Below are 15,570 nucleotides of genomic sequence, written 5' to 3'. Positions count from 1 at the left end.
GCGGGCGCGTTGACGCTGCGTCATTACGTTTTTGGCGCCAAACTTGTCCCTATAAAAAGACGTCAGCAAGAGCAAACAGTGCTTGGTGATTTCCTTGCTAGTGCTTGTTACTGTGTTCTCTGATTATTCTTTGGATTTGTCTTTCTTGTTACCGACCTCGGCATGACCTGGACTTCGATTACCTTCTGCCTGCCTTCGACCTCGGCCTGTTCCTGACTACGAGTATTTTTGCCTGCCTACTGACCTATTGCCTGATTCCCGTCTACGAATATCTTCTGCCTGACTCCGACCTCTGCCTGTCCCTGACTACGTTTACCTCTGCCCGCCTACCGACTCTCTGCCTGTTCTCCGACCACGCTTTTGACTTGCATCTATTCCTTCGGGTCAAGTTCAGCAAGCTGTACACTAACAGCAGTTCTAACTGCTCTTCCTATTGAATCTCCAAAAGAGCCTGACAGAATCACCAAGCCAAAATGGAGCATTCGGAAGAGTTGCCTACCCTGGTCGACTTGTCTCAACAAATCGTTTCACTCACCCAGGTAGTGAGAGAACTGCGGGGAGATTATTTGCATGTGCAGGAACAGTTGCAAGATTTACAGATTTCTGCGATTCCTTCAGTCGCTCCCACATCTGGGCAATCAGGTGCTGCCGCCGGAGGAGCAACTTCTTCTTCTCATGAACCTAAGGTAGCTATGCCTGACAAGTTTTCTGGGGACCGAAGGACTTTTAGAACCTTTATTAATAGTTGCCGTCTTCTGTTTACATTGAAACCTCAGTCTCATGCTACCGATCAGATCCGGGTGGGAGTGATGATTTCTTTGCTTCAAGGGCAACCTCAGGCGTGGGCTCATCGTTTATTGGAGCAAAATAGTCCCCTCTTGGCTACGACAGATTCCTTCATTCAGGCCCTGTCTAAAATCTATGAAGACCCTCACCAAGTAGATACAGCTGAGGCAGCTCTACGAAACCTTCGTCAGCTCCGTCGTCCAGTAGAAGAGTATGTGGCTGAGTTTCGCTGCTGGGCTCCAGATACCCTCTGGAATGACAGAGCCCTTCGACATCAATTTCGTATGGGACTGTCCGACACCCTAAGGGATGAATTGGCAAGGGTTGGTTTACCTTCTTCCCTGGAGGAAGTGATTTCCCTCGCTATTCAAATCGACCAGAGACTCAGGGAGAGGCGCCAAGAAAGAGGTGTCACCAGAACCCATGCAACTTGGTGTGGTCCGTAAGGCACTTTCGGTGGAGGAGAGACTTCGACGTAGACGTCTAAATCTATGTTTGTACTGTGGCCTGGCTGGACACCTGCTTAAGAATTGTCCCACACGACCTGATGGTAAAATTCCTTCATCTCAAACTTACAAGTTGCCCTGCATTCCTTCGCTGCAATCTTATATTCTACTTCATCTCTCGTTTCAGTGGAACCAAAGAAGGTTTGAAGTGGATGCCGTGGTGGACTCAGGAGCCTGTGGATGTTTTATTAATCAGGCTTTTGCAGATCTTCATTTGATTCCGCTCATTCCCAAGACCCAGCCCATTCCTGTCAAGATGGCGGATGGAAATTTTGTTGCTTCAGGACCAGTATCCTTGGAGACCCCACATATTTCGACCTTTTCTGTTCAGGGGCATTTTGAGTTATTAAAATTTGATGTGATGGAAAATCTTCTCTTCCCTGTCATTCTTGGAATTCCTTGGTTAAGAAGTCACAATCCCTGTATTGATTGGCAGTCTGGGACACTTGTTTTTAATTCTAATTACTGCCGTGAAAATTGTCTTCCTTCCTCACAAGTTTTAGGCCTCACCACTGTGGATGATGAGACTTTTCAGTTGGTCCCTCATGTGTATCACGATTTTTTAGATGTCTTCAGTAAGAAAGCAGCGGACTCCCTTCCTCCACACAGAAGTTATGATTGTCCTATCGATTTACTTCCCGGTGCAGCCATCCCTTTCGGAAGAATTTATCCTTTATCCGAACCTGAACTGGCTACTTTAAATGATTACATCGATGAAAACCTTGCTAAGGGTTTTATCCAACATTCTACTTCTCCCGCTGGAGCAGGCATCTTCTTTGTCGAAAAGAAAGACCATTCTTTAAGACCATGCATCGACTTCCGAGAACTCAATAAAATAACTATCAAGAATCGTTATCCGTTACCCCTCATTCCTGATCTTTTTCAAAGACTTTGTCGTGCTAAAATCTTTTCAAAGTTTGATCTCAGGGGAGCCTATAATTTGGTTCGTATTCGTGAGGGAGATGAGTGGAAGACTGCTTTCCGTTCTCGTTATGGTCATTTCAAATATACTGTTATGCCTTTCGGTCTTTGCAACGCTCCTGCCACTTTTCAGCACTTTGTCAACGACATCTTTCATGATCTGTTGGACCAGTTCGTCATTGTCTATCTTGATGATATTCTAATTTTCTCTAATTCCTTGGAAGAACACCGGCTTCATATAAGAGAGGTGTTACTTCGCCTCAGACAACATCAACTTCATGCCAAGGCCTCCAAATGCGAGTTTGAGAGATCCAGCATTGAATTTTTGGGTTTTTTAGTTTCCGATCAAGGTTTCAAGATGGATTCCAAGAAAGTAGAGGCAGTTGTTAATTGGCCCCCGCCTGTGGATCGTAAGGGTATTCAACGTTTTGTAGGGTTTGCTGACTTTTACAGAAGGTTCATCAAGGGTTTTTCTTCTATTATCAAACCTCTCACCGATCTTACAAGCAGTAAAATTAAATTTTTCTGGTCTCCGGCTGCTCAACAAGCTTTTCAATGTCTAAAGAAGTTGTTTGTCTCTGCCCCCATTCTTGTACATGCTGATGTATCCAAACCCTTTATTCTTGAAGTTGATGCCTCGGAGGTGGCCATTGGAGCAATTCTTTCCCAACGCACAGGACTTAAGGACATTTTACATCCAGTAGCCTTCTTTTCTAAGAAATTATCCCCGACTGAAAGAAATTATGACGTGGGAGATCGGGAACTGTTAGCTATTAAAGGAGCCTTAGAAGAATGGCGACATCTTTTAGAGGGAGCGGTGCATCCAATGATCATTTTTACTGACCACAAAAATTTAGAATATTTACGCACAGCAAAAAGATTAAATCCTCGACAAGCAAGATGGGCACTTTTCTTCTCTCGTTTTCAGTTCCATATCACATACAAGCCTGGTTCTAAGAATATGAAGGCGGATGCTCTTTCCAGAATTTTTCCTGTAGAAAAAGATGATTTGGCACCTGACACGATTCTTCAGCCTGGACATTTTTTACTTCTTCAATCTTCTTTTATCGAAAATTTAAGAAATTTTCCTCAGTCACTTACGGATTATACTGGGGTTAATGACTTGTCACTTCAAGATAAACTTCTTTTTCGAAACAACAAGTTGGTTGTTCCTCCCAGTCTTCGTCTAGAGGCTCTTAAACTTATTCATGATCATCCTTTAGCTGGACATTCGGGGATTCGAAGATCTTTGGATTTGGCTAGAAGATTCTTTTGGTGGCCTTCTTTAGTAAAAGAATGTATCTCTTTTGTACGTTCATGTGAATCCTGCGCAAGGTCTAAACCATCTTGTAACAAACCGGTAGGGTTACTTCGCCCCTTACCTTTACCTGAGAGACCATGGAGTTCTATCTCGATGGATTTTATTGTGGAACTTCCCGCTTCAGACAAATATAACACTATCTTTGTGGTAGTAGATCGTCTTACAAAAATGGCTCACTTTATTCCGCTTCCTCGGTTACCTTCTGCAGCAGTTACTGCAGAGGTATTTATTAAGGAAATTGTGAGACTACATGGCTTACCCAATGAAATTATCTCCGATCGAGGGTCACAATTTACCTCTAAGTTCTGGACTGCTTTATGTAAGGCTTTAGGTATTTCATTGTCCCGGTCTTCTGCCTATCATCCACAGACTAATGGCCAAACCGAGAGAACCAATCAGACTCTTGAACAATATATTCGTACATTTTCTTCTTATCTCCAGGACAATTGGTTTTCACTCCTTCCCTGTGCTGAGTTCTGTTATAACAACTCTATACATTCTTCCACAGGTCAAACACCATTCTTCTCTAATGTGGGATTCCATCCTATAATGTTTCCAGATATCTTGCCTGAAATAACCCTTCCTTCGCTCCAGGATCGTTTGAAGTTTTTGAAGCAAAACTCTGAGACTCTGAAGATACACATCAGCAAGGCTCAACAAAACTTTAAGATCTTTGCAGATCGAAGACGAGGGGAGGATCCGGAATTCAAGGTGGGTGATAAAGTTTGGCTGTCTACATTGAATCTACGCCTTTCTAACCCCTCCAAGAAGCTGGCTCCGAAGTTTCTGGGACCCTTTTCTGTTAAAAGAGTTGTTAACCCTGTCTCTTTTGAACTTGATTTACCAAAGTCCTTGAAAGCTTATCCTGTTTTCCACTCTGCTCTGCTCAAGAGGGTTGTTCCAAATACTTTTCATGGTCGTATCCTTCCTCCTCCTCCTGTGGTTTCTTGTCAAGGCGACGCGGAATTTGAGGTGGAGAAGATTCTAGATTCAAGGCTTCGAGGCAGGAGATTACAGTATCTTGTCAAGTGGAAAGGATTTCCTAACGAAGAGAATTCCTGGGAACCAGTGGAAAACGTTCATGCTCCGAGGTTGGTTTCAGCTTTCCATAGGAGTCACCCTGAGAAGCCTGCTGAAGACGTCCTGAGGCCGCCCCTCAGGGGGGGGCAATGTAAGGTACCTGTAACCGCAGCCGAGGCGCAGACACGGGGGTGCTTAGGTTCCTGAGGATTCCCGGCGTCTGTCGCGCGCGCGTCTTTGCGCGGGCGCGCGTCCGTTCATTCGGACGCGCGCACGTCGCGATGGACGCGGGCGCGTTGACGCTGCGTCATTACGTTTTTGGCGCCAAACTTGTCCCTATAAAAAGACGTCAGCAAGAGCAAACAGTGCTTGGTGATTTCCTTGCTAGTGCTTGTTACTGTGTTCTCTGATTATTCTTTGGATTTGTCTTTCTTGTTACCGACCTCGGCCTGACCTGGACTTCGATTACCTTCTGCCTGCCTTCGACCTCGGCCTGTTCCTGACTACGAGTATTTCTGCCTGCCTACTGACCTATTGCCTGATTCCCGTCTACGAATATCTTCTGCCTGCCTCCGACCTCTGCCTGTACCTGACTACGTTTACCTCTGCCCGCCTACCGACTCTCTGCCTGTTCTCCGACCACGCTTTTGACTTGCATCTATTCCTTCGGGTCAAGTTCAGCAAGCTGTACACTAACAGCAGTTCTAACTGCTCTTCCTATTGAATCTCCAAAAGAGCCTGACAAATCCATTGTTTTATTCAAAGACTATGAAGTAATTTTTCGGATTAATGAGATGTGAGGCCCCAAGGCTACATCCACAGGCCCCCCTTCTAGGCTGCTCCTGAGCACCTGAGCTCTCTGTTCTGGGTTGGATTAGACATGTGCCAGTGATGTCAATGGATCTGCACATATCTGGGCACATGCATGTACCTAGACTGCCTTCTTCTCCCGGCAGGTGAGCCTGACTGGACCCAGCAACGCAAATAAGAATATTAAAAAACATTAAATATTAAAAAATAATAAAATAAAAGAGATCCCACTGGCCCCCTAGACTACAGCCTAGGGAAGCCTGTGCATTAATCTGCCCCTGTATGAAGTTTCTTACCCACAATAAATAGGCCGTTCACCTAAATACAACTTTTCTTTTACTTTCACAGTGTCCTATTAAACTTTCTGCCTCCAAGTCCAAAATGTTATATGGCATGACTAATGCCTGGCATCAGTATTACTCATGCATCTCCCTGCTAATAACAAACGCATCCTATTTTCTTTTACAGCCTATGACTCCCACTGGCAAATTTTCTGGAGCCCTTAAAGACAATTATTTGGTAGGCAATTATTTCTAGTAGAAACACCTATGACTGAGCGCCGGAGGGTGCGAAACGCGTAAGGTGGGGTATGTGGGGTAGTATGTACTAGTTACTGTTTTAATGTGAATAACAATAAATTAATATTTTTTACTTGAAGAGGCCTTGGGACTTATATCGTTTTTGATATAAACTTTTCTGCAGTTGAATGCCTTTTTGAACTGAGGCAAGTCCCTTGGGCCTGGCTGAATAACTATATGGACTCCCGATTTTGAATTGAATTATTTCTAGTAAACAAATGCAGTAAGATATTGTCTTTTGTGTACACTGCCTAGCTGTCTGTTAAAGGAAAACTATACCCCCAAAATGAATACTTGAGCAACATATAGTATATATCAAATTAAGTGGCATATTAAAGATTCGTATCAAATTGAAATATATATTTAAGTAAATATTGCCCTTTTACATCTCTTGCCTTGAGCCACCATTTTGTGATGGTCTGTGTGCTGCCTCAGAGATCGCCTGACCAGAAATACTACAATTCTAACTGTAACAGGAAGAAGTGTGGAAGCAAAAGACAGAACTCTGTCTGTAAATTGGCTCATGTGACCAAACAAGTATAGTTTGTTTATGTTATGTGTGCACAGTGAATCATACGATCCCAGGGGGCGGCCCTTATTTTTTAAAATGGCAGTTATCTATTTACGATTACCCAATGACACATACAAATATAAAAGTACAGGTATAGGATCCCTTATCCGGAAACCCGATATCCAGAAAGCTCCGAATTATGGAATGGCTGTCTCCCATAGACTCCATTTTATCCAAATAATCCAAATTTTTTAAAATGATTTCCTTTTTCTCCATAATAATAAAAAAAGTAGCTTGTACTTGATCCAAACTAAGATATCATTAATGCTTATTGGAAACAAAACCAGCCTATTGGGTTTATTTAATGTTTAAATTAATTTCTAGTAGACTTAAGGCATGAAGACCCAAATTACAGAAAGTTCCATTATCCGGAAAACCCCAGGTCCCGAGCATTCTGGATAACAGGTCTCATACCTGTATATTATTATGAAATGGTTTATTTACATGAAGCAGGGTTTTACATAGGAGCTGTTTTATGCAATAAATTTTTTTGAGACTTACATTGTTTGAGGGGTATAGTTTTCCTTTAAGGTCCCTACATGCCAGTGTATTGCTATGTTCATAAATTTCCCCTTACCAGGCAGCCAGTATAAAAAATATCTTGAGAGGTTAGTTTCACTAAAATACTAGAATTTCTCAAGAGTTATTATTCCCCGAAGCTGCTAAAATTCCAAATCCGAAAATACTCCAGATAAAACCATTAAATTAATGTAAAATCCAATGGCAGAAGTCCCTTTAACCATTTGAAGATGTTTTTTTCCTTCATGATTTTTGCTTGTTTTTTTGCTGGTTTGCGATCGAAAACTTGATAAATTTGAGTTATTCTATGTTTTGTAGCCAATAAACTTGATAAAGGTATACTTAGTAGGCTTGGGCGAATTTGACCCGTTTCGATTAGTCAAAAATTGCTGCCAACGAAATGTCGCAACACCCATTAAAGTCTACGGGCGCCTAATTTTTTTGATGCATGGCAAATTTTTTTTTGACGTGCGAAGGTCATACAAGTCTATGGGCGTCTTTTTAGCGGCGAAACAAGCCGAAAAAATTTGCCCATCCTTAATACTGAGCTTTGCGGACCTTGTCATCAGCAAACACTGTGCATTTTATTTCTGTTTTTAAGATCTGTTTGCCCTAAAATACACAATAATCTTTGAGGAATCTAAGTAAAGTTTCAAGAGATAGGTTGAATAGGTACCCCTATGCAACTGAAAAGTTTTAGATATTTTACCCATAAACAATGTTTGATCCATAATTTTATAAGCTCAATAAAATTACCCATAAAACCAAAGGGGTTCTCAAATTCCTAGCTCCTGATCTATCTTTTAAAAAATCCATTTTGTTCAGTAGAAAGTATTTTGGTAAAATATATGAGAAATGTGAGGCAAAGATATTTTATTGAAAAAAAGTCCCTTGCATTTTTATTTGGACGTGGTGGGGAGTGTAAAGTTAGGTAGAAGTTTTGAAAAATTTTCTTTGAATCATTTGTTAAGACATTTTTCTCATTAAGTAAAGCCATATTACTCTTGGGATTTTGCCAAACTGTAGTTATATTTGATAGCAGTCTGTTTACATGTTTTGCATATTGGGCTCTAAAATTAAAGGAATTCTGTCATGATTTTTATGGGGTCGTTTTTATTTCTAAATTACACTGTTTATATTGCAAATAATTCACTCTACAATGTAAAGTTTAATTCCTAACCCAACAAGTGTATTTTTTTGTTGTAATATTGGTGTGTAGGCAGCCATCTCAGGTCATTTTGCCTGGACATGTGCTTTCAGAAACAGCCAACACTTCAGGATAGAACTGCTTTCAGGCAGGCTGTTGTTTCTCCTACTCAATCAGCCTCCCCCAAACTGACAGGTAATCTGTTATTTTTAACCTCCCTGCCACTATGCTGCAATAATCAATCAGTCTGCACAGCACACAGTCTAAGCAGCTACAATCAAAAGTTCCAAGGAGGCTGGAAAGGAATCGATACAGCTTTCGCTGCTGTGGCATCACCAAAATGAATAATCTGATCATGATCAGCTACTTGGAACTGTGTGATATTCTCTGTGTCAATGGATCAGAAGAAAATTCACTGGCACCCAGGTACTGCTAGCAGGGTAAACCCTTGCTGATTTATTAAATGGTTTGCAGCATGCAACGTTTCAGGGTAACCCCCTTTATCAAACAGGGGGTTACCCTGAAACGTTGCATGCTGCAAACCATTTAATAAATCAGCAAGGGTTTACCCTGCTAGCAGTACCTGTGTGCCAGTGAATTTTCTTCTGATCCATTGTTACAATGTGGGATGCCGATTCCTCCATTGCTGTGCACCAGGGATTATCCTAATTGAAGGCCAGGGTGTGCGAGTGCAACTCGATTACTTTCCAGTTGATATTAACTGTGTAGCACTGGGCATAGTAGCAGAATTAGAAACTCTGCAGTGCGCCAAGTTAGAAGGGACTATTACATGGGTGCAAGAAAACCCAGACTGGTTACTAAAACATCAGTTTGGTCATGGGACTGCAACCAGCCTGGCACCTGAAAGAACACTGCCCTGTTGCTCCCATCCGCTCATGCATATCCATTCTCCATAAGAAATTATTGTTCATATGTGCAAAGGCACTCAATATTAGTATGTATATGAATAATGTATAACTATTCTATTGCAGAACTTGTGCCACTTCTTCCCTGTATATAGCCTATATGGAAAATGTATGCAGGGTCGGACTGGGCCAGCAGAACACTCTGCGATTTGCAGGCTCCTTGCTGCCGCGTCCGCCGGAAAAACATAGGTGTGCATGCACTCTGCGGTGTGACGGGGGGCTGGTGCGCACGCGTCTGCTAGCGCGGCAGCAGTGGGGGCCGGGGTCCAGAGGCGGGCCCCTGATAGCAGCCCCGGTGGGCTCGGGCCCCCCCCAGTCCGACCCTAAATATATGTCATATTTTGTTATTCTCATCCATTTTTTATTAGGAAAGGGGATAAATCTAAATCAGTGGTTGTGAAATTATTTCCTTTGTCGACAAAGAAAGTTGGCTGATAGGAACCCAGCCTGAAGTCAGACTAAAACTGGGAAGTCTCTGGTCAAACTAATTTTCTACACATCAAAAAATCTGCAGTTAATACATGTTAATATTAAATTATTAAATAACATTTCTTTGTATGATTCACATAGAATCTGTGCTGCGGGAATATTAAAAATTTTAACAAAGAGTTAAAAATCTGCACAATGTTTTATTTTCTCTCTTTTTGTCCTCTTTTCCACTTTTATTCTTGGCACAGAATTGAATATAAAAAGTTATTTACAAATGAGCAGATTTTTCAGATGGAGAAAATTGGTTTGACAAGAGATTTTCCATTCAAACTAACATGACTTGTGGAAGTTTTATAGAGATATTTGAAACATAAACTTTAATTAATCTGTACAGTAATATGACATGGCTGATTGTCTGAATAATCGAATGTTTTTATGTCTTAGGGCAGTGCTGTCCAACTTCTGTGGTACAGAGGGCAAGAATTTTTCCGACCTACATAGTGGAGGGCCGATAATGGAAGCCAGTGTTGACCACTCCCTGTTTTTAAACCACACCCAGGTTACCACAAGACCATGTCCACATTAATTGTGGTGGCACACCAAAAAGCCAAATGGTTGGTGCTCACTGCAGGGATATCACTTATCACTGACTTATATCTTAAAAAAAGTTGCCATATTAAGACATACCCTTAAATCCATATGCCTCCTTTTCCCCTTGGATAACACAGCACCCCCAGCACATGATTAAACACCTTAGGGGCCCCTAACAATAATTTATTTTCAGATGCTAACAAACCCCCAGAACAAATACCAGGCTTATGTTCCACAGGCAGAGCAGGGCACACACAGGCAGAGCAGGGCACACAAACGTAGAGCATGGCACACACAGGCAGAGCAGGGCACACACAGGCAGAGCAGGACACACACAGGCAGGGGCAAGGCACACACAGGCAGACCAGGGCACACACAGGCAGAGCAGGACACACACAGGCAGAGCATGGCACACACAGGCAGAGCAGGGCACACACAGGCAGAGCAGGACACACACAGGCAGGGGCCAGGTACACACAGGCAGAGCAGGGCACACACAGGCAGAGCAGGGCACACAGAGGCAGAGTATGTCACACACAGGCAGAGTAGGGCACACACAGGGAACATAAGGCCGGCAGAGCAGGGCACACACAGGGATCATACGGAAGGCAGAACAGAGTAAGAGACAGGGAAACCTATCAGGACCACTCTACTCTACATACAGTGACACAGTGCTGGTATCCCATTAGCATTTTGTATAAAGTGTGAACAATGAGGACAGTTTCAGTCTGGGTCTCAGGTGTGAACAGTACAGGGCTTTAGGGAAGTGAGCAATAGAGGTGTCACAAGAGTGAACAACGTAGGTGTGAACAATACAGGGGATTAGTCTGAATTTGAGGTTTAAACAATGCAGAGGCCAGTTAATCTCTGTAGTGATACCATTTAAATTTTACACATGGTCAGCAAACACAGCAGGTAGGTGAGGGGCCATACAAGGGGGGGGGGTTGTGGGCCATATGTGGCCACCGGTTGGACAACCCTGGTTTAGGGTATTTTAACAATTTATTCGGGTTAATTCATTCATAATATAGTACTTTGTATCATGATTTGAATAATGCATTACTTAGGGAATTAGTCTCTTTTATGTATTGAAAAAAAATGTTCAATAAACAATATGAATAAAATTGTTTCTCTAACCACACATTACAGTAATTGGAGCATGATATATAAGTTCATTTCTTAAATCAAGAAACAAACATTAAAGATCAGGCAATGTGACCACATTGTTAATATGTTACTGTATGCTCAGTAGTTAGCATGGTAAGGCATCCCTGTAATTATATCAACAGTAGCACCAAAAATGTTGTATACATTATGCATATATATGCCAGGGATCACTAACTTGTTTCTCTAAATGATTTGCAAGCTTGGGGGCAGGTAAGGGATGGGATGGTTCTTGTCTACCTATCTCCCCCAGCCTGCCCCTCATTTTCACAGTTTTGCCACGTGCAGGTGTTGCTGTATTCATCTGGTAAGCTCAGACCCTTGTGTTTCATTTTGGATGGGATAGAGCGCAAAGTGGAAAATATGATGGTTGACACCATTTTTAATTCAAATGCTATCTCCACTTTTGTGAATTCTCTCCCCCATGATTCAAGAATGAAACATTTTCCACCAAACATTTGTGGTGTTAAGGGACCAACTCATAAGAAAACATGGGATAATAGTGTGTGTGTGGGGGGGGGGACCAGTATTGGTATGAGTGTGTATAGTATTGAAGTCTGGAAAGTCTCAGGCCCACCATTGGCTATATCACTGTAAATAATAACATTTTTGAAGAAATGGACACTTTAGTTAATGACCTAATAATTAACAGTTTACAATTCTACATCGTGAGTGATCAAGGGACTTGGCAATTGAAAAATCAATGCCCACGTATAATTCAGTCATTCTGTGTTACAGTCTGTTGTTAGCTGAAATGGCTGCAACTCCTTACAGGGTATCTGAGCTAATGGTATGGCTGAAACACAGAGTAGGGAGCACAGGCATTCGCCAGGGCACCAGAGTGGTGCAAGAGGGGAAGGGATGAACTTCCTGAGGATTAAAGATGGGCGGCAACCAATGGCGTAACTATAGAGCAAGCAGATGCAGCAACTTTCCCCCAGGGTTAGGCACGCATGCACATGCAGGGAGGTTACAATACACACCAGGTCCCTTCAAAGAATTTATTGCAAGGGGAACCCTGACATATGTCATTACATTCTGGCAGAAACAACTAACAAATATCCAGCTGCATCAGAGGTTGGAGATAGTGGGGGCATCAGCCAAGAAGCATTGTCTCAGAGGCAAATACTATTTGGCACAGCTCTGGTTATAGGCAAGTGCAATATGGTCTTACTACTCACACTGTTTGCTGGGGGACTAATGGTTTTAAATGCAGCACAGAATTAGTATAGTAATAAATAGGCAGTGTAGGACTCACATGCAGTGAGGGGCCTTGACATATTTGGCCAAAGTAAGGTACAAACACATCACTTTTTGTAACAAGTATTTAAAAGGCTGGAACTGTAAACTGGGAATCATTCTCCTTCTCTTTGTGTAAAAAATATACTCACATTCATATCAAATACCCAATCTAATAACTGATATCATGACAGTCATGAAACCTAAGGCCACATACAGTATAATATCTGGATTTTCAGAGATTATGTATAACATGGTTAGTACAGGTAATGGATCTTTTATCTGGAATCTGACCCGGGTTATTCTGAATTGGAAAAGCCAGTTGGGTGACTAGTAAAACGTTTTCAAGAAAAACACAGCAAGAAAAACAAAAGTCCAGTTGATTTGAATTATTTATAAAGATATACCATGACCTGGATGAATGAGAATCTTCACAAACAATCTGACCTGGGGTTTTCAAACAAGGTTTTTTTTTCTTGTATTTTGAATCACCATATCTTAAGTCTACATATAAACATAGAATCTGTTTCATGGATGGATGGATTATTGCAGCTTAGTGACCATTGGTTTTAGTTATTTGTGATTTTTTAGTTATTTACCTTTTTATTCAGCAGCTCTGCACTTTGCAACATCAGCAATCTGGTTGCTACGGTCCAAATTACCCTAGCTACCATGCACTGATTTTAATAAGTGACTGGAACATAAATAGAAGAAGGCTTGAATAAAACGATAGAGTATTTGTTTTAGATGGGGTCAGTGACCCCCATTTGAAGGTTGGAAAGAATCAGAAGAAGAAGGCAATTCATTCAAAAACTATAACAAAAGAAATAATGAAGACCGATTTAAAAGTTGCTTAGAATTGGTTATTCTATAACATTCTAAATGTTAATCTGCTAAACATGCTATAGGAGATGACATTTTACTTTGCAATATCTTGTACAGTATATTACATATGGGATTTAATATTCTTTGGGATATGAAAGCAAGCTGTACTGTATTTGAGCAAACAGCTTGAGTCTGTGATTGCTCATTCTGACTGTTTTATTACACAAGTAGCACATGTTCTAGCTACAGTAATAGACCAGGTGTTTAGAAAAAAAGGGGGGGGCAGCCAGTGAATAATTGAACAGCATTATGTGAGTGATACATGATCTGGAAATGCTTTGGAAAAGCTGCTTGGTCAGCTATTTCTCAGAAGTATATAGTGTATGTTTATCTTTCACTTTAATAAGTGAGACAATTTTTCTCTTGAGTTTCAGGGTCAGGCTACACTGGGCGTTTTGAAAAAACGCCGGCTCTATTCACACACGGCGGTTCGTTTTCCGAAGTCGCCCGAAGTGTTGACTTTGGAAAACGAACCACTGTGTGTGATTAGCGCCGGCGTTTTTTCACTTTAGCCGGCGCAGAGTGAGAGAAGGCGTTTGGGGAGATTAGTTTCCGAAAAAACGAGGCTATTAGTCGCCAGGCGAACAAATCTCCCGAAAACGCCCAGTGTGGCCTGACCCTTAAAATAATTTTAATTTGAACAAAAATAAAACACCAGGCAATTCATCTAGGCCAGGGCTCTCCAAATGTACCCATAGGAGGGACGAGGCCTTCTAGAATATTTCTAGTCAGGTTGCTTCTACTTAAAACAGACTTGACAATGACACATACATTTTTTCATGAGCTGTGGATTCAGTGGGTAGTATATACCCTTAAATGTAATGGAGTGATATGTAGTAAGCCCTGAATATACAAACCATGTGCTGATAATAACATCAGTTCAATATATTCTTTTCTATGTATTTTAAGCTTTTTTTTTGCTACATTTTGACTAAATTCTGGACTTCACAACAAGAACAACTCTTCATAGGTGAAAGTGACAAATCATACATCCAGAACGTTAGGAGTTTTACATATTTCTTAGATATAAGAAGGAACAGCTGTTAAAACCTGCTTTTACAGTAGGAGTATTTGCATACTGAAGTGCAGCAACATTTAACACCAGAAGGCTTTTAAGAATAATGCATGCACTGAATATTTATGCTTTCACAATACTGATTAAGCCCGATTGATTTTTTAAAGGAAACATTTACTGAGTAGTGTTTGAGAAGACATAGCAGTGGCAAAGCCAAAGGGAAATGAAGCTTTTAAACTGTATCTTATGAACTTTTTTTAACTCAAACACAATCGGAGCCTTTTTAAAAATGTTTTAAGCTATAATTATGGAACAGAGAAACCCCCAATGCTTCCTATTGATTGATGGAAACGCCTGTGGTGTGTAGCAGCAGGGAATCAATGATCAGTGAGTAGATAACATCCACTGAGAATAGTTCTAATTAGGGAAACAGCTGATCTTGGGCATATAGGATATAATGTACCCACACTATAAAATATAATTATAAGACACAAAGGTTCCATACAAAGGTTTCCTACAGGTCATGAAATGCTGAATTGACTTATAATATTTTGTAGTTTGGGTTTTTTACATTTAATCTTCCACTTCACACTGTTCTAGTTCCATCTGTTCATCCTTGATGAATTTATATCCATACTTGACTAAAAGGGTACCTGCCACAATCGCACCCCATGCATCAAAGAGAATATAATTTCAGGTGCATATTTTGGTTAATCGGAATCAACTGCGCCCCAAAGTTTGAACTAGTCAGAATTGGGATTGGTGATTTATGGTGGTCAGTATAAATATGACGTTTGCACGTTATTCACTGGGTGTGCATATCTGCAGCCTCCAGAGGGAACCCCAGAATTACCACACACTTGACTGCGGCTGTAGATTCAGGATTCCCGAGTGTCAATTGCAAGCAGTTCATCAGAGGAGGTGGGATGGATGCAGTGGTGGTAAGTGCTTTGGATGCAAGTACCTTTAAAGAATAGCATCAATGCGCAAAATTACTGTGTCCATTTTCATGTGACCGCAATTGTGGGTTCAGTTGTAAATACACCCTAAGGGACATGTTTACTAAAATTGAAGACAGCCTTTGTATGTAGAACAGCATCAGACTGTGAAACTTTAGTGTTTAAAAAGCCTTTATTTCAGCT

Source organism: Xenopus laevis, chromosome 6L (assembly GCF_017654675.1).
Source record: "Xenopus laevis strain J_2021 chromosome 6L, Xenopus_laevis_v10.1, whole genome shotgun sequence".
Taxonomy (NCBI): Eukaryota; Metazoa; Chordata; class Amphibia; order Anura; family Pipidae; genus Xenopus; species Xenopus laevis.
The sequence above is the reverse complement of the archived record's forward strand: the minus strand, read 5'-3'. Positions refer to the sequence as shown.